This window comes from Bos taurus, chromosome 21 (assembly GCF_002263795.3).
Source record: "Bos taurus isolate L1 Dominette 01449 registration number 42190680 breed Hereford chromosome 21, ARS-UCD2.0, whole genome shotgun sequence".
NCBI lineage: Eukaryota > Metazoa > Chordata > Mammalia > Artiodactyla > Bovidae > Bos > Bos taurus.
In genome coordinates this window covers 32,411,562-32,427,059 of record NC_037348.1, presented here as the reverse complement: position 1 = coordinate 32,427,059, position 15,498 = coordinate 32,411,562, and the positions used below count along the sequence as shown (strand labels likewise).

At 36.7% G+C, this 15,498-nt stretch overlaps 1 protein-coding gene and 1 pseudogene across 16 annotated transcripts in view; one reads left to right on the top strand and one right to left on the bottom strand.

The window, feature by feature from the left end:
- The window catches only part of PEAK1 (pseudopodium enriched atypical kinase 1), a 315,088-nt gene that overhangs the window by 127,525 nt on the left and 172,065 nt on the right, over positions 1-15,498 (top strand). For 8 of the 16 annotated variants that reach the window (XM_059879318.1, XM_059879320.1, XM_059879321.1 and 5 more), the window contains one exon: positions 12,897-13,064. The exons of the other annotated variants lie outside the window; for them this stretch is intronic. The gene's annotated coding sequence lies outside the window, so the exon portion shown is untranslated. The remainder of the gene's footprint in view (positions 1-12,896; positions 13,065-15,498) is intronic. 16 annotated transcript variants of the gene reach the window in all.
- Positions 6,177-6,511, bottom strand: LOC132343360 (ATP synthase subunit f, mitochondrial-like; annotated as a pseudogene).

Below are 15,498 nucleotides of genomic sequence, written 5' to 3'. Positions count from 1 at the left end.
TAAATTACTGTTAAGTAGAACTTCCAGTACTGTGTTGAATAGAAGTGGCAAAAGCTGACATCTTTCATTTATTCCTGATCTTAGAGGAAAAACTTTCAGTATTTCACCATTTAGTATGTTGTTCCCTGTGAAGTTTTTTGTATATTGCTTTTGTCATGCTGAGATTAATTTCCTTCTGTTTTTTGTTTGTTGAGTGTTTTTACCAAGAAAGAATGTTGAATTTTGTCACTCCTTTTTCTACATTGATTAAGATCATATGGTTTTTTTCCCCTTCATTCTATTAATGAGCCTCCCACCCCATGGCTCAGCAGGTAAAGAATCCACATCAATCACTTGTCATATGTTGAATGGTTCTTATGTTCTAGGAATAAATCTAACTTGGTCAAGATGTATCATCTGATTAATATGAATTTGGTTTGCTATTTTGTGGAGGATTTTTGTTTCAGTGTTCTTTTAAGAGAGATTGGTTTGCCATTTTCTTTTTTGTAGTGCCTTTGTCTGGCTTTGGTATTATGGTACTGCTGACTTCATAGATGAAGTTAGGAAGTATTCCCTCTAATTTGATTTTTGGGAAAATTTTGAAAAGGACTAGTATTAGTTCTTATTTAAAAGTTTGGTTGATTTCACTGGTGAAGCCATCAGGCATAAGGCTTTTCTTTGGGGAGAAGTTTTAAATTACTTATTCAATTTCTTTACTGTAGGTCTACTCATTTTTTCTATTTCTTTGTGATTCAGTTTTGGTAGGTTTTATGTTTCTAGGAATTTGTCCATTTCAGGTATGTTATCTAATTTGTTCACAGTACTTTTTTATAATCCCTTTTATTTCTGTAGAATTGGTACTAATGTCCCTACTTCCACCTCCCACCCCATGGCTCAGCAGATAAAGAATCCACCTTCAATGCAGGAGACACAGGAGATGCCGGTTCAATTCCTGGGTCAGGAAGATCCCCTGGAGAAGGAAATGGCAACCCACTCCAGTATTCTTGCCTGGAAAATCTCATGGACAGAGGAGCCTTGTAGGCTACAATCCATGCAGTCCCAAAGAGTTGGACATGACTGACAACTATCTACAGTGTCCCCCCTTCCGTTTCTGATTTTAGTAATTTGAGTCTTCTCTCTTTTTCCTTTGTTCATCTAGCTAAATGTTTGTCAGTTTTGTTGATCTTTTTAAAGAACTAGCTTTTGGGTTCATTGATTTTTCTTTTTTTCTCTACTTCATTTATCTCTGCTCTAACCCTTATTATTTCCTTCCTTCTGCTAGATTTAGTTTTAGTTCTTTTTTTTTAAGTTAAGTTATAAAGTTGTTAATTTGAGATCTTTTCTATTTTTAAATATAAGCATTTATAGCTATAAAATTTCCTTGCATTCCATGAGTTTGGATATGTTATGCTTTCATTTTCATTCATCTCTAAGGGTATTCTAATTTTCCATGTGATTTTTTTTTCTTTGATCCACTGGTTGTTGAAGTGTGTGTTGTTTACTTTCCACAAATTTGTGGATTTTCCAGTTTTACTTTTGTTGTTGGTTTTTAACTTCATTTGTGGCCTAAAGTATGGTCTCTTCTGGAAAATGTCCAAGATACACTTGAGAAGAATCTGTATGTATATTCTGTTATTGTTGGTTAGAGCATTTGGTATTTGTCTGTGAGATGTAGTTGGTTTATTGTGTTAAATCTTCTATTTCCTTACTTACCTTCTGTCTGGTTGCTCCTGTCCATTATTATGAGTGGGATATTGAAATTTCCAACTATTATTATGTAATGTCTATTTCACCTTTGAATTTTGTCATTTTTTTCTTCATATATTTTGACAGGTGTTTAACATTCATAATTTGTATCTTTCCACTGTATCGAACCTTTGATTAAATATAATATGCTCTTTTTTAAGAGAAAATAGTATTTTAAAAAGCAATGAATCTTTAAGTTAATATACTTCTTCCTCCATCTGTAAAGTTAGATATTTTAAATAGTTCATTCTAAATGTATCACTTATAACTCTTATTTGTACAAACATTGACAAATAATTTATTGTTTATATCAAGTACTTCAAAATTCTTATTGGAGAAGTATTCACTGTTGAAGTTTTAGCTGATAAAGGTATTTTTGCAGATAAAAGAGGAAGAAAAACATTGTGTTTCTCCCTGTTTAAAAATAAGAATCAAAGTTGTTGAAACTGGGTGAATGTAGCTGTAAAACATAAGCTCATTCTCACTGTTTTAACATTTTGCTTTCTTTTTAAAATAGATGTTCCTCCTGTAGACATAACTGTACAGTAAGAAGTCTGACCCACTGTTGGAGTTTTTCAGTTCTGTTTATGACCTAATGATGCTTCATGCAGTGCTGTGCTGGAATTTAGTGGCCTACAATCTTGATGAAGTTTTTTTTTTTTTGTATTAAGATGAGTCAGTTTTCAGCATTAAATAATTCCGTGTTAACCTACACAGAGAATAGTTTCTGCTTAAATGAATCAGGAAATGGTAAGCCTTTAATAATAAGCTTAAGGTATTTGAATGTTTGAAAAGTGAGAGTTAATTAAACAGACTTGACAGAAGATTATATTTTTCTTCAAAGCAGCTGTTGTCTCCAAATCCAATAAAAGTGAAGATGCAACAGTTCTTACTATAATATTCCAAGGAGACTTCATTGACTTAGTACTGTCGTTTTTCTCTTCTTCAAAACTGACCACTGTTTTTTTGTTATGTTTATGCAATGCTTATTATAATGTAATGTTCTTTTATATGAGGAAATATACAGCTTAATAAAAACCTGGAAAACAGGCCATTGAGGTTATAATTTATTAGAAATAGTTCTCACCACCAATGTTGTCTGTGTGTATGAGCTATAAGGTCACCTTGAGGGGTATTCTTTATAAGCTCAATCAGGGTTATTAAAGCCAGAGGAAAATTAATATTCAGTGCTTCTACTGTTTTATGTCTCACTTGACTTAACTTAGAAGTGCTTTAGGACCTTGGCCTACTTTAGTACTATTCATTTGTTGGTAGTAATTATTAATTGATGCATTGGGATTTGATGTCATCTGTTCTTGTTAACTAGTTTATTTTGTTTTTCATATCCTGCTTTGTGTGTATTATAGAATTGCATTGAGACACCAATTTTATTTTTATAAAGCCTTCTTCCTTTAATAGGTATAAATGTAAAGTACAGTTATTAGTTTACTTCCCTATAGTCATGAAAGAAGCAGGGCCAAGTCCAGAATCTCATCTACCCTTGGACTAATGCCCAGTATCCATACTAGATATTGATAGTGTTTAATTTTTAATCGATACTATTGGTGTGCTGGATGGTGTATCACACTGCATGTATTACATAAGAATTGTAAGTTTCCTCTCAAAACTTCACAGAACCACTTTTATAATGCATATGTTTATAGTGTTTTATATATTTTAGTATACATTCATATTATTTATATTTACTTTGTCCTCAAAACAGCCCTGGGAAATAAACATTATTATTTAGGTAAGCTGAGGTTCGTCATGATTGAATGTTTTGCTTGTACAGAAATTCAGTTCTCTTCTTGACTCCTTGTTAATCCTCTGTTTGGTTCTCTATGGAGAAAGCAATAATTATAAAATATTTCATGATTATAGATGTCAAGCTGCTATAATACTAATAATCCCTTTTTGGTATAGCACTGGTTATTTTTAGAACACTTTAATTATATTACTTAACAAAAAAAGAAAATTAGGAAAGCAGAGTTTGTGTTATGATACTTGCCACTGTTTCCTTTATTAGACTCATTCGTTCATTAAATACAAAGAACCTATCTCTGTGCCAGGTACTGGATTGGTTGCTAAAGTACAAAAATAGTTTCTACCCTCAAGGAGATCAGGATATTAAGACACTGTTGGATGACCCACCAGCCATGGAGAACGCGATATTCTCACATGGCAAATGTGATGCTGAGGGCACTGAAAAAAGCCTTTGTTTTTCTTATTAAAGAGGTAGAAGTGTGACTGACACTATCCTTTTTCTTGCCTTGAATGCAGAAGTAATACCTACATGTACAGCAAACAACTTTGAAGCAACAAATCAACACAATTAATGGAGCAAAAGGAAAGAGCCTTGGTCTTTTTAAAAAAATTTTATTTTATATTGGGGTATAGTTAGTTTATAATCCACAATATATATTTTTAAAAACCATTATACAACTTAATAGAAAAGCAAACAAACAACCCAATCAGAAAATGGGGAGATCTGATTAGACTTTTTTCCAAAAAAGATATTTGAATGGCCAAGTACAGGAAAAGGTGCTCACTAATCATCAGGGAAATGCAAACCAAAACCATAGTAAAACATCACCCACACCTGTTAGCCATTACCAAAAACCAAGAAATGGCAAGTGTTGGCAAGAACATGGAGAAACTGCATCCGTGGAAAACAGTATGGCAATTCCTCAAAAAATTAAATCTAAAATTATCATATAACCCAGCAGTTCCACTTCTTGGTGTTTATCCAAAGGAAACAAAATCACTATTTTGAAAATATATCTGCATCCCAATGTTCAATGCAGCATCACTTACAACAGCCAAGATTGTTGTAATGGAGACAAGAGATGAAGAGGTTTTTTTTTTTGAAGTGACATGTATACAATTAAATATTATTCAATAACAGAAAGAAGGAAATCCTGTCATTTGTAACAGTATGAATGGATCTTCAGGGTATTATACTAAGTGAAGTCAGACAAAGACAAATACCAATACTGTATGATCTCACGTACATGTGAAATCTGAAAAAAAAAAAAAGATAAAACCAAAGCCGTAGGTACAGAGAGGAGATTGATGGTAGCCAGAGGCAGTGGGTAAAATGTGTAAAGGAAGTCAAAAGCTACAAATTTCCAATTATAAAATAAATAACTCATGGGTATGTAATATACAGAATGGTGATTATAGTTCAGATCAGATCAGATCAGTCGCTCAGTTGTGTCCGACTCTTTGCGACCCCATGAATCGCAGCACGCCAGGCCTCCCTGTCCATCACCAAGACCCGGAGTTCACTCAGACTCACGTCCCTCGAGTCAGTGATGCCATCCAGCCATCTCATCCTCTCTCGTCCCCTTCTCCTCTTGCCCCCAATCCCTCCCAGCATCAGAGTCTTTTCCAATGAGTCAACTCTTCACATGAGGTGGCCAAAATACTGGAGCTTCAGCTTTAGCATCATTCCTTCCAAAGAAATCCCAGGGCTGATCTCCTTCAGAATGGACTGGTTGGATCTCCTTGCAGTCCAAGGGACTCTCAAGAGTCTTCTCCAACACCACAGTTCAAAAGCATCAATTCTTCGGTGCTCAGCCTTCTTCACAGTCCAACTCTCACATCCATACATGACCACAGGAAAAACCATAGCCTTGACTAGATGAACCTTTGTTGGCAAAGTAATGTCTCTGCTTTTGAATATGCTGTCTAGGTTGGTCATAACTTTCCTTCCAAGGAGTAAGCTTCTTTTAATTTCATGGCTGCAGTCAGCATCTGTAGTGATTTTGGAGCCCAGAAAAATAAAGTCTGACACTGTTTCCACTGTTTCCTCATCTATTTCCCATGAAGTGATGGGACCAGATGCCATCATCTTAGTTTTCTGAATGTTGAGCTTTAAGCCAACTTTTTCACTCTCCTCTTTCACTTTCATCAAGAGGCTTTTGAGTTCCTCTTCACTTTCTGCCATAAAGGTGGTGTCATCTGCATATCTGAGGTTATTGATATTTCTCCTGACAATCTTAATTCCAGCTTGTGTTTCTTCCAGTCCAGCATTTCTCATGATGTACTCTGCATATAAGTTAAATAAACAGGGTGACAATATACAGCCTTGACGTACTCCTTTTCCTATTTGGAACCAGTCTGTTGTTCCATGTCCAGTTCTAACTGTTGCTTCCTGACCTGCATACAAATTTCTCAAGAGGCAGATCAGGTGGTCTGGTATTCCCATCTCTTTAAGAATTTTCCACAGTTTATTGTGATCCACACAGTCAAAGGCTTTGGCATAGTCAATAAAGCAGAAATAGATGTTTTTCTGGAACTCTCTTGCTTTTTCCATGATCCAGTGGATGTTGGCAATTTGATCTCTGGTTCCTCTGCCTTAATATTACTCAATTTGAAAGTTGCTAAGAGATTTTTTTCAACCAGTTATCTTTTATTGGGTGTTAATTCTCTATTAGTCCATGAAAGGATTCGGGGTGCCCGGCAGGTATCATGGTCAGGTATGCTGAGTGTGCCTTCTTCCGTGGTATTCTCTTGGCTGCTCTTGTTTAAGAGCCTTGTAAGAACAGCCACAGTTGAAAAGCATGTAAGCTGCCAGCACCATAGAAAGGCCAGTGACACTCCCATTCTTCATGTTGAAATACTTGTTGTAATACTGGTAATAACCTCTTTGCAATATTCCAGCAATGCCTTTAGGGATAAAATCTCACATTAGTATCCAGCTTGGCAGCTCCCTTAATTTGACATCTAGGAGTTTCTTCTCCTTTAGTGGTACAGCTCACGCCATCTTGGAGTCCTGGCTGTCTGCTCCAGTAGGAACTCTTCCCTGTTGAGCAAGGTTTAAGGCACACACAACAAAAGGCCTTTCCACATTCTTCATAGGCTTTCTCACCACTGTGAAGTCTCTGATGCAGAAAAGGAGATGAATGTTTTCCAGATACAAATGTTTTTCTGTCACTGATTATTTTATAACTTGAATCCAAATCTGTATTCCAGCTTCTTGTTTCTTCCCCCACAACGATCCAGGGGTCTTTTCCTTGCTCCAATACCACAATTATGTCTGGTTTAGAAATGAAATGGCCCAGTGAGGCCAAGTTACTATAGTTCTCCATCATCCCATTTTGGTATGGTTTCTTCTGAAGAGGGTCAAATTCCTACTCATCAAGAAAGAACTGTGTAACCAATATCCCTAAATGTTACTGGCCCACAGGCCATGGTTTTAGATCTACAAGAGCTGATCAGTCCTCAGAATTCCTTTACCAGAAAAAACACAGAGTCCAGAAAACCCAGACTGTCCCTTACAGACTCAGGCTGTCTCTGACACAGTTGTTTCCATGGCAACCTACTTATTTCTTGCTTAGATGAATGCTACTCACAAGCCACTGGCAGCAAGGAGCAGGAAAAAACCTGAAGTGAAAATCACCTGTTCCGGTGTAGGAAGTGCCATCTCAGAGCCTTTGTCTTTGATAAACATCTTGAGCCTCTGTACCAACCCTTGACTACCTATCTCTAAACTTCTTACATGGGGGGAAAAAATCAATGCCCTATTTGTTTAAGTCACACATAAGTCAAGTTGTCAATTGTTCAGTCCCTAAGTCATGTTCAACTCTTTGCGATCACATAGATGGTGGCATGCCAGGCTCCTCTGTCCTTCACTATCTCCTGCTCAGGTTCATGCCCATTGAGTTGGTGATGCTGTCTAACCATTACATCCTCTGCTCCCGCTTCTCCTCCTGCCCTCAATCTTTCCCAGCATCATGGTCTTTTCCAGTGAGTCAGCTCTTCATATCAGGTGGCCAAAGGATTGGAGCTTCAGCTTCAGAATTGTCCTTCCAATGAATATTCAGCATTGATTTCCTTTAGGATTAACTGGTTTGATCTCTTTGCAGAGCAAGGGACTCTCAAGAATCTTCTCTAGCCCCACAGTTCGAAAGCATCAATTCTTTGGCACTCAGCCTTCTTTATGGTCCAACTCTCACATCTTTACATGACTACTGGAAAAACCATAACTTTGAATATATGGACCTTTGTCAGCAGTGATGTCTCTGGTTTTTAATATGCTATCTAGGTTTGTCATAGCTTTCTGTCCAAGGAGGAAGTGTCTTTTAATTTCTATTCACTTACAAATTCACTCCTTCCCTCCCTCCCTTTCCTTTTCTTCTCTCCCTCTCCCCTCCTCCTCTCCGCAACCCTCACATTTTTTTTTTTAACTTTCCTTTAATGGATGTTTAACACGTACACAGTACACAGTAATACAATGAATTCCCATCACCACCCAGCCATAATAGTTGTCAATATTTGACTAATCTTGTAAATTCCCACACTTTCTCTGTTAATAATTAGAACTTAAGGAATTCTGTAACAAAAGTATGTGAAAATACTGTTGGAAACACAGACAAGACTAACTAACTTGCCCTGAGGTGGAGGGAGAGGCTTATCAGGAGAGACTTCACATAGGAAGTAACATCAGCATAAAACTTAAGGGCAAGAAGAAAATGGAAGAAAGAAGATTGCTTAAAAAAATTTATAAAGGGCCTTTATGATACAGTCAAATAATGGGAAATAAATTGGTGTGGCTAGAATACAGTTTATTAGAGAAGAGTGTCAGTACGTGAGTCTAAAAAGATGATTTGGTGCCAAGTCATAAAACAACATACATACCATACCAAGAATTCTCAAGCTCATCTTACAGGTACCAGGAAATGAAGAGTGTAATTAGGTTTGGAAAAATAACACTGACAGTAATATCACCTGTGATTCTGGGGTAGAAAATAGAGGAGACAGTAAACTTTACCAATGGTCCAAATGATAGAAAGGGCTTCCCTGGTGACTCAGACAGTAAAGAATCCATCTGCAATGGGGAAGCCCTGGGTTCGATCCCTAGGTTGGGAAGACTCCCTGGAGGAAGGTATGGGAACCCACTCCAGTATTCTTCCTTGGAGAATCCCATGGACAGAAGAGCCTGGCAGGCTGCAGACCATGGGGTCACACAGAATCGGACACAACTGAGCAACTAAACACAACAAATGATAGAAAGGCATTTAGTGATAATTGTAGTGGACTTGGGCAGGGGAGATAACTTTACAAGGTATTTCAGAGGAAGAATTAACATTATTTGGTCCCTGGATAAGACATGGAAAAGAGAGTCAAAGTCATCATGACTTGAGGAGATAAGATGGTGCCATTATTGGAGAAGTAATATAGCAAAAGACAGGATTAAGCAAAGTGCAGAAGATGAGGTTGGTCTTTGAAGTCTGAAGTGCTGATAGAACATTCATTATCCAGGGGTCCCAAAGGAAATATAGGCCTGAACCTTAGGAAAGTTTCAAACCAGAGGGTCCCATAACTTGTCTTTTCTGCTACATATTGCATTTGTCACATGTTCATATGTGTGTATGTTTACACACACATATATGTGGATATATATTCACATTTGATCCTCATTATTTATGGATTCCATCTTTGCAAATTCATCTGCTTGCTCAGATTTATTTAAACTCCCAAATCAATATTTGTGCTGCCTTCACAACCATTTGCAAACATAGGCAGAGTGACAAAAAAATTGAAATGCCTGATGTTTACATTCTCCGCTGAGGTTGACATCTTGCCCTCTTGTTTCAACTCTCATACTATAAAGAAGCATCTTTTTTGCCATCTCCTTCATGCCATGTTTTTCACATTTTTAATGCTTTCTTGGTAGGTGATTTCACTGATTAACTTGGCCTCTGGGTTTTGTGCGGAAGTACTGTGTAGTGTGCCTAAGCACAAGAAAGTTGTGATGTTACTAATGGTGAAAATATGTGTGTTAGATAAGTTTTGTTCAGTCATGAGCTATACTCTTGGCCATGAGCTCGATTTTAATGAATCAACAGTATAAAGTAAAGTATCTCTAAACAAGTACACATTAAAAGAAGTTACATATTGATGGGTTGATAAAATGTTGTAAGCAGAGGCTTGTAGAAACTTAACCCTGTTTTCCATTTCCTAGAAGCGATGAAAGTATAGCATTCACCAGTTCATTGTTTGCAAAAACTTTATAGAACATAACTACTGCACATAGCAAGAATCAACTGTCTGGGTGTAAATCTGCTACTCTTTTATGAATAATCCTTGCATGTGTACAGTTCAGATATTAGTCCCAATTGGTGCTTGAGATTATGATCCCAAGAAATATGTATCTCTCTTTTCCTGTTAAAAAAATAAATCCGTATCAGACAAAAACAGTTTGCTTTTGCAGATGGATGATTCCATATTCCCTCAGCCAGTAGGTTTTTCATAAAATGGAATATTGCCTAAACATAGGTGACACTGACTGACAGAATCTAAATGATCCTCTACAGCACACTTGGGCATAACATGTTTATCAACATCATACTGGTAGGCTGCCAGTTTCTTTTATAGTGGTGCTTTCTCTTTAGCAAACCAGCAACATTTTCAGTCCCTATTCTCTTAGAGAAATTTATTTTTACAGTGGTAGCCATGTGTGTGGGGATTTCATAATCCAAGACTAGTGTTTGTGCATTCATATCTGTCAATTTGCTTAAATACAACAGCCCAAAAGAATTTTTTAACCTTTCATTCATGAATGTTAGTTCATATCAGTAGGGGTGTTTTAAAATGACAGGTATGATGTGAGAGTGAGAATCATCCATATCATCTGATACAACATCAGCGTTATGTTGCAAATTCACATTCACCTTTGTGTCTCTCTTTTTAAATTGTTTGCAAAGCTGAAAGCAGGGAATTCGCATTTACAGTCAAGGACAAGAAAACATACAACTCCATGCAAATGAATTTTAAGCTCCCAAATACTTCTGTGCTTGTTTACATAAATCTGTTTTCTAATCACCTTTCCTCTTGGTATAGAAGATGTGCCTGGGGTTGTTATTACCTTATTTATACAGATATACTGTCAAGTATATAAAGGAACCAATCAGATGTCCACTTCGAGATGCTTCAGTTTAGGGTGGCTGGTTTACTTGTTCTATTTATTCTTCTAATGTGATCCTCTTCTGACTGTTGTGTGGTTTTTCTAGTTATTGTATTAGGATGAGTCTACCTGTTTTGATTGCAAGCAGTAGATTTTGTGTCTTGAAGTACAGTTCAGAAATAACAGCATTTCTTTCTCTTCTTATTCTTGGTAGATAACCTTAGTTTTTATTCTTCATATGAGTCTACCTCATGAATCTGTTCTTCTTCTGTATTATAACTAGTGTATTTAAGTTTCAGGATTGATATTCTTGAATTCTGCATTCAGAAAGCAGGGTATTTACAGTTGAATTCCTCTGTGAATTGATGTTGAGCTTTCTATATTTTCATTTTCCACTGCTGATTTGAAGCAACCTAGTGTTCCAATATTAATGATTATTTAAGGAGATTGACTAGCCCTTGAACTAACTGAAAGAAAGTCTCTGTTACCTTGTTCCAATTTCAGTGAACTATTGTGCTATATAGAGATATGTTATAATTTCAGGGTTTTATGTAGCGTTCTTCAGTACATGGTAACCAAATGGGAATACCTTCTCAGACTTACAAAAATGCAAGAGATTAACTAAAAGATGAAAATATCTTTCTCAATATCTCCCTAATTGAAGTACAGGATAGTATCTATAAATGGCAATTAAATCATATAGTTCCAGAGAAAACTGTTTAAAAATATTTGGTGATTTATTGGTTGTGTCTCTAAATCATTTTATATTGATGGCTACATTCGTGAGTTTGTATTAGCTGTTTATTATCCTCCAGTCTTTTCTTACATGTGTCTCCTTTAATGTGTCCATCTCCATCTCTGTTTTACTCACTCAAATACTTTAATTTTTTTTCTTCAACAATCTGGGAACAGTCTCTCCTCGTATCCCCAGAACAAGCCTTTTTTCTAAAGAAGTACTGAAATAGATCTAGTTGCCCTTCTCACTGGCTTTGTATGTATAAATTATTTGCTGTTTGTTGTTAGTTTGCTTAGTTTCAGTTCCGTTTAACAAAAATCTCCTGAGTGCTTGTCGTGATGATGTGTGAGCTTAGTGAGGTAGGAAAATGTACTCTGGAGGCTTCCCAGAGGAGGTGATCCTGGACCTGAATCTGGAAGAACAAGTAAGAATTTCCTATTCGTGGAAGGAGCGTAAGTTTATATTGGCTAAGAGAACAGCATGAAGTTTGACAAGTAGTTCAGCATGGCTGTAGTGTGATGAAGTGGGAGATAGGAAATGAAGATGAAGAGATAGGCTTGAGCCAGGTCATGGAGGGCTTTATGCGTCATACGTGGGCATTTGTTTTGTGGGTGAACTTGGACTTTATCCTTATCCTGTGAATAATAGCTTTTGAAGAGTTTGACAGGCGTGGCAGGACTTTCATTTTAGAGTGATCGTTTTGATGGGAATATGGTAAATGAGTTTGAGGTAGGGTAAGAGTGCATGCATAGAGGAGAGTACACCAGATAGATTACTGATGCAGTCATATTGAGAGACAATGCCCTGGATTTGGATACCATTAATAGAGGTGAAGTTGAGGACATAGACAAGAAAAGTGTTTAGAGTAGAAATGAATCAGACATTTAAAGTAATTGGTGAAATGTAAGATTACTGTCAGACTTTGATTTGAGTGTCTAAGTGGCTGTGGTGCTGTTAATAACCATAGCAGGGAATTTAAAGAAGGAATAGATGTTAGGAAAAGTTTTTGATGTATTGTACCTATGGTACTTTCAAGTGGAAGCATATAGAAAGCAGAATATAGGCATCTGATGCTCAGATGAAGGGTTAGGATTAGAGATATTCATCTGGGGATCCTTTCAGTCCCGGCTGAAGCACAGAGAATGTGGGTAGATATGAAGTAGGCAAAAAGCTGAGCCCTAAAGGGAAAGGAATGGAGAAGAAAATGGCAACCCACTCCAGTATTTCTGCCTGGAAAATCCCATGGACAGAGGGGCCTGGCGGGCTACAATCCAAAGGATCGCAAAGAGTCAGAAAGACTGAGCAGCTAAACAAGAAAGGGAAAAGAGAAAGAGGAACCCAAGGCAGAAACTGAGCAGGAAAAACTCTGTCTTTGCTTGAAAAGAGAACACAGGACAGCTTTATCCTTTTGTATCCTTGGTAAAACCTTGAATAATATAGATACTTTGTAAATGTTTGCTAGTTATTTTATTTAGCTGGAAAGCATCTCATTTACTTTGAGATTTTATTTTATCTTTTATCCAGTTCCATGACTTGACAAGAAATATTTTAAAATTTATATCATTTCATGAGCACCTACTGTGTACCTTGCTTCTGCTGCTGTGCTGTGCTCAGTCATATCCAACTCTTTGCGACCCCGTGAACTGTAGCCCAACTATAATGCCAGACTCCTCTATCCATGGGATTTTTCAGGTAAGAATACTGGAGTAGGTTGTCATTTCCTCCTCCAGGGGATATACCTAGGCACTGTGTTAAGTATTTAATGTATGTTATTGGATTTTATCCTTCAAATAATCCTACAAGGGTAGGTTTAATTATTTTTCCATTTTGTTTTGAAGAACCTGAGAATAAGAAAGATTTAGTGCCTTTGTCAACTTTTTCACGTGTCATCTAACTCCAGATTTCATTTTTTTAACCATCAATGATGATCTATTATGTGTTTAGGCCAAAAGATCATTTGAAAGTCTCCTATTCTGGTTCCATTGTGATAATTATTCTGACCCAAAGGCACTGATTTATACTAAATTCTGCCTTGTCAGTCTTATGTAGATTAGTATGGTAGTTGGACATGTCTTTGTTCCTGAGTGCAATACGGCTTTACCTAATTCTTTTTATCTTTCTGGGGCACTATTTCTTCATTAGTATTAGCAGTTTGCATTAGATGACTGCTAAATTGCTTAAGGTTGTAAAATCCTTTAAGTCCATTATTTTGAAAAATTTAAAAACAGAGGTTGCTTAACATCTACTAACATATTTTAGAACTCTATAGGATAATTACTGTGTTTCATGACTCAACTAAAATTAAATGTAAAATATGATGCATGTATGTGCCTTTTTCTGGGCATGCAATTCGTAGCTTTCATCAGATTCTCATAGTTGTGTATAATACCTCACCATTCACCCTTCACGCAAAAGATTAAGACATATAGCTCTAGAAGCATCTGTGCATACTGCTTTGTGCAATCCTATCCTGACTAGTTAAGTCCTCTTTAACAAAGTATTGTTATTCATTGAAAGTAATGTTTGAGGTAGGGTTACTTTTTTAAGGGCTTCCCAAGTGGCTCAGACAGTAAGGAACTGCCCACAGTATGAGAGACTTGGGATTTTTCTTAAGGCTATTTAAACCTATAGTATTTTCTAAAGTAAAACACCTCTTGGATATTTTATCTATTAAAAAAAGTCCATTAAATAGAATGAGTATTGTGGTAAGTACTGCCTTATGGTAAATTTTAAAATGCTCAATTTTAAAGTGTGAGTCAAATGACCTTCACTAACACACATTTCCCAAGTCGCATCATCCTGTAGGAAAAGAATACTTGAGGCCCATTCCTAAGGAAAGAAAAGGAAGCAATGACATAATGCCTAGAGTTCGTGCCAGTTAAATTGGGTTTGTACTTTTTCTTTTCTTAATGTAACACGTTTATTCTGATCTTGAGTCTCTCTCTTTCTTTTCAGTCTCTTGCTTTATTCTAGCAGCAGATTTTATAATTGTAAACTCTGCCTTGGTGTGGAAGAGACAGAGATTAATAAGACATGCCCCTTTCTAGGTATTTGTCATATCTGTGAATATGAACAACAGAATGATAAAAAGCTAGATAAAAGTCACATTTCCAGATAAGAAGCTTGAGAGGTCTGGTAAATTGCTCAAGGTAAAAAGCTAGTATGTAGTCAGACTGGAATTCAAATTCAGATTTGTTGACTCCAAACCCCATTTGCCTTCCATTTTGTCACACTGCTCCTCATTTTATTTAGGTTTGGTTATACAACTGCTTGTAACTGAAGTGGAGGGATCAGGGCCCCATATATTTAATTTAATAAATATTTCTGATAAAGTAAAAGGAGAGGAAACATTCTCTATTCCCCTAAAGTTTAGGAAATTAGAGAAGGAAAATAATATTTGTACAGCACTTAGTATGTGCCAGGTACTGATATAGGGTCTTAACATGAGCTAGATCAGTTAACATGAGCTATTTCAGAATAGCCAGGTGACATACTTGGTACTATCTCTGTTTTAAAGAAAAAGGAAGAGGCCGAAGCTCAGAGAAATAAATTGCCCTGAATCACATAGCTAGTAAGTAACAAAAGCAGAATTTAAACTCTTTATAGTGAAAGGTTAGATAGGGTTTACATCATACCTATTGACTTAAAATTGAATGTCACACAAATCAAGTGAATAGCTGGACAGTTTGATCTAAGCTCCTTTTGCGATTTGTGTCATTTGTCAGTTCAGTTCAGTTCAGTTCAGTTCAGTCACTCAGTCATGTCCAACTCTTTGCACCCCACAAACTGCAGCACTCCGGGCTTCCCTGTCCATCACCAGTTTCTGGAGCTTGCTCAAACTCATGTCCATCGAGTCAGTGATGCCATCCAACAATCTCATCCTCTGTCATTCCCTTCTCCTGCCTTTAATCTTTCCCAGCATCAGGGTCTTTTCTAATGAGTCAGCTCTTTGCATCAGGTGGCCAAAGTATTAGAGCTTCAGCTTCAGCATCAGTCCTTCCAATGAATATTCAGGACTGATTTCCTTTAGGATGGACTGGTTGTATCTCCTTGAGAGTCCAAGGACTCTCAAGAGTCTTCTCCAACACCACAATTTAAAAGCATCAATTCTTCAGTGCTCAACTTT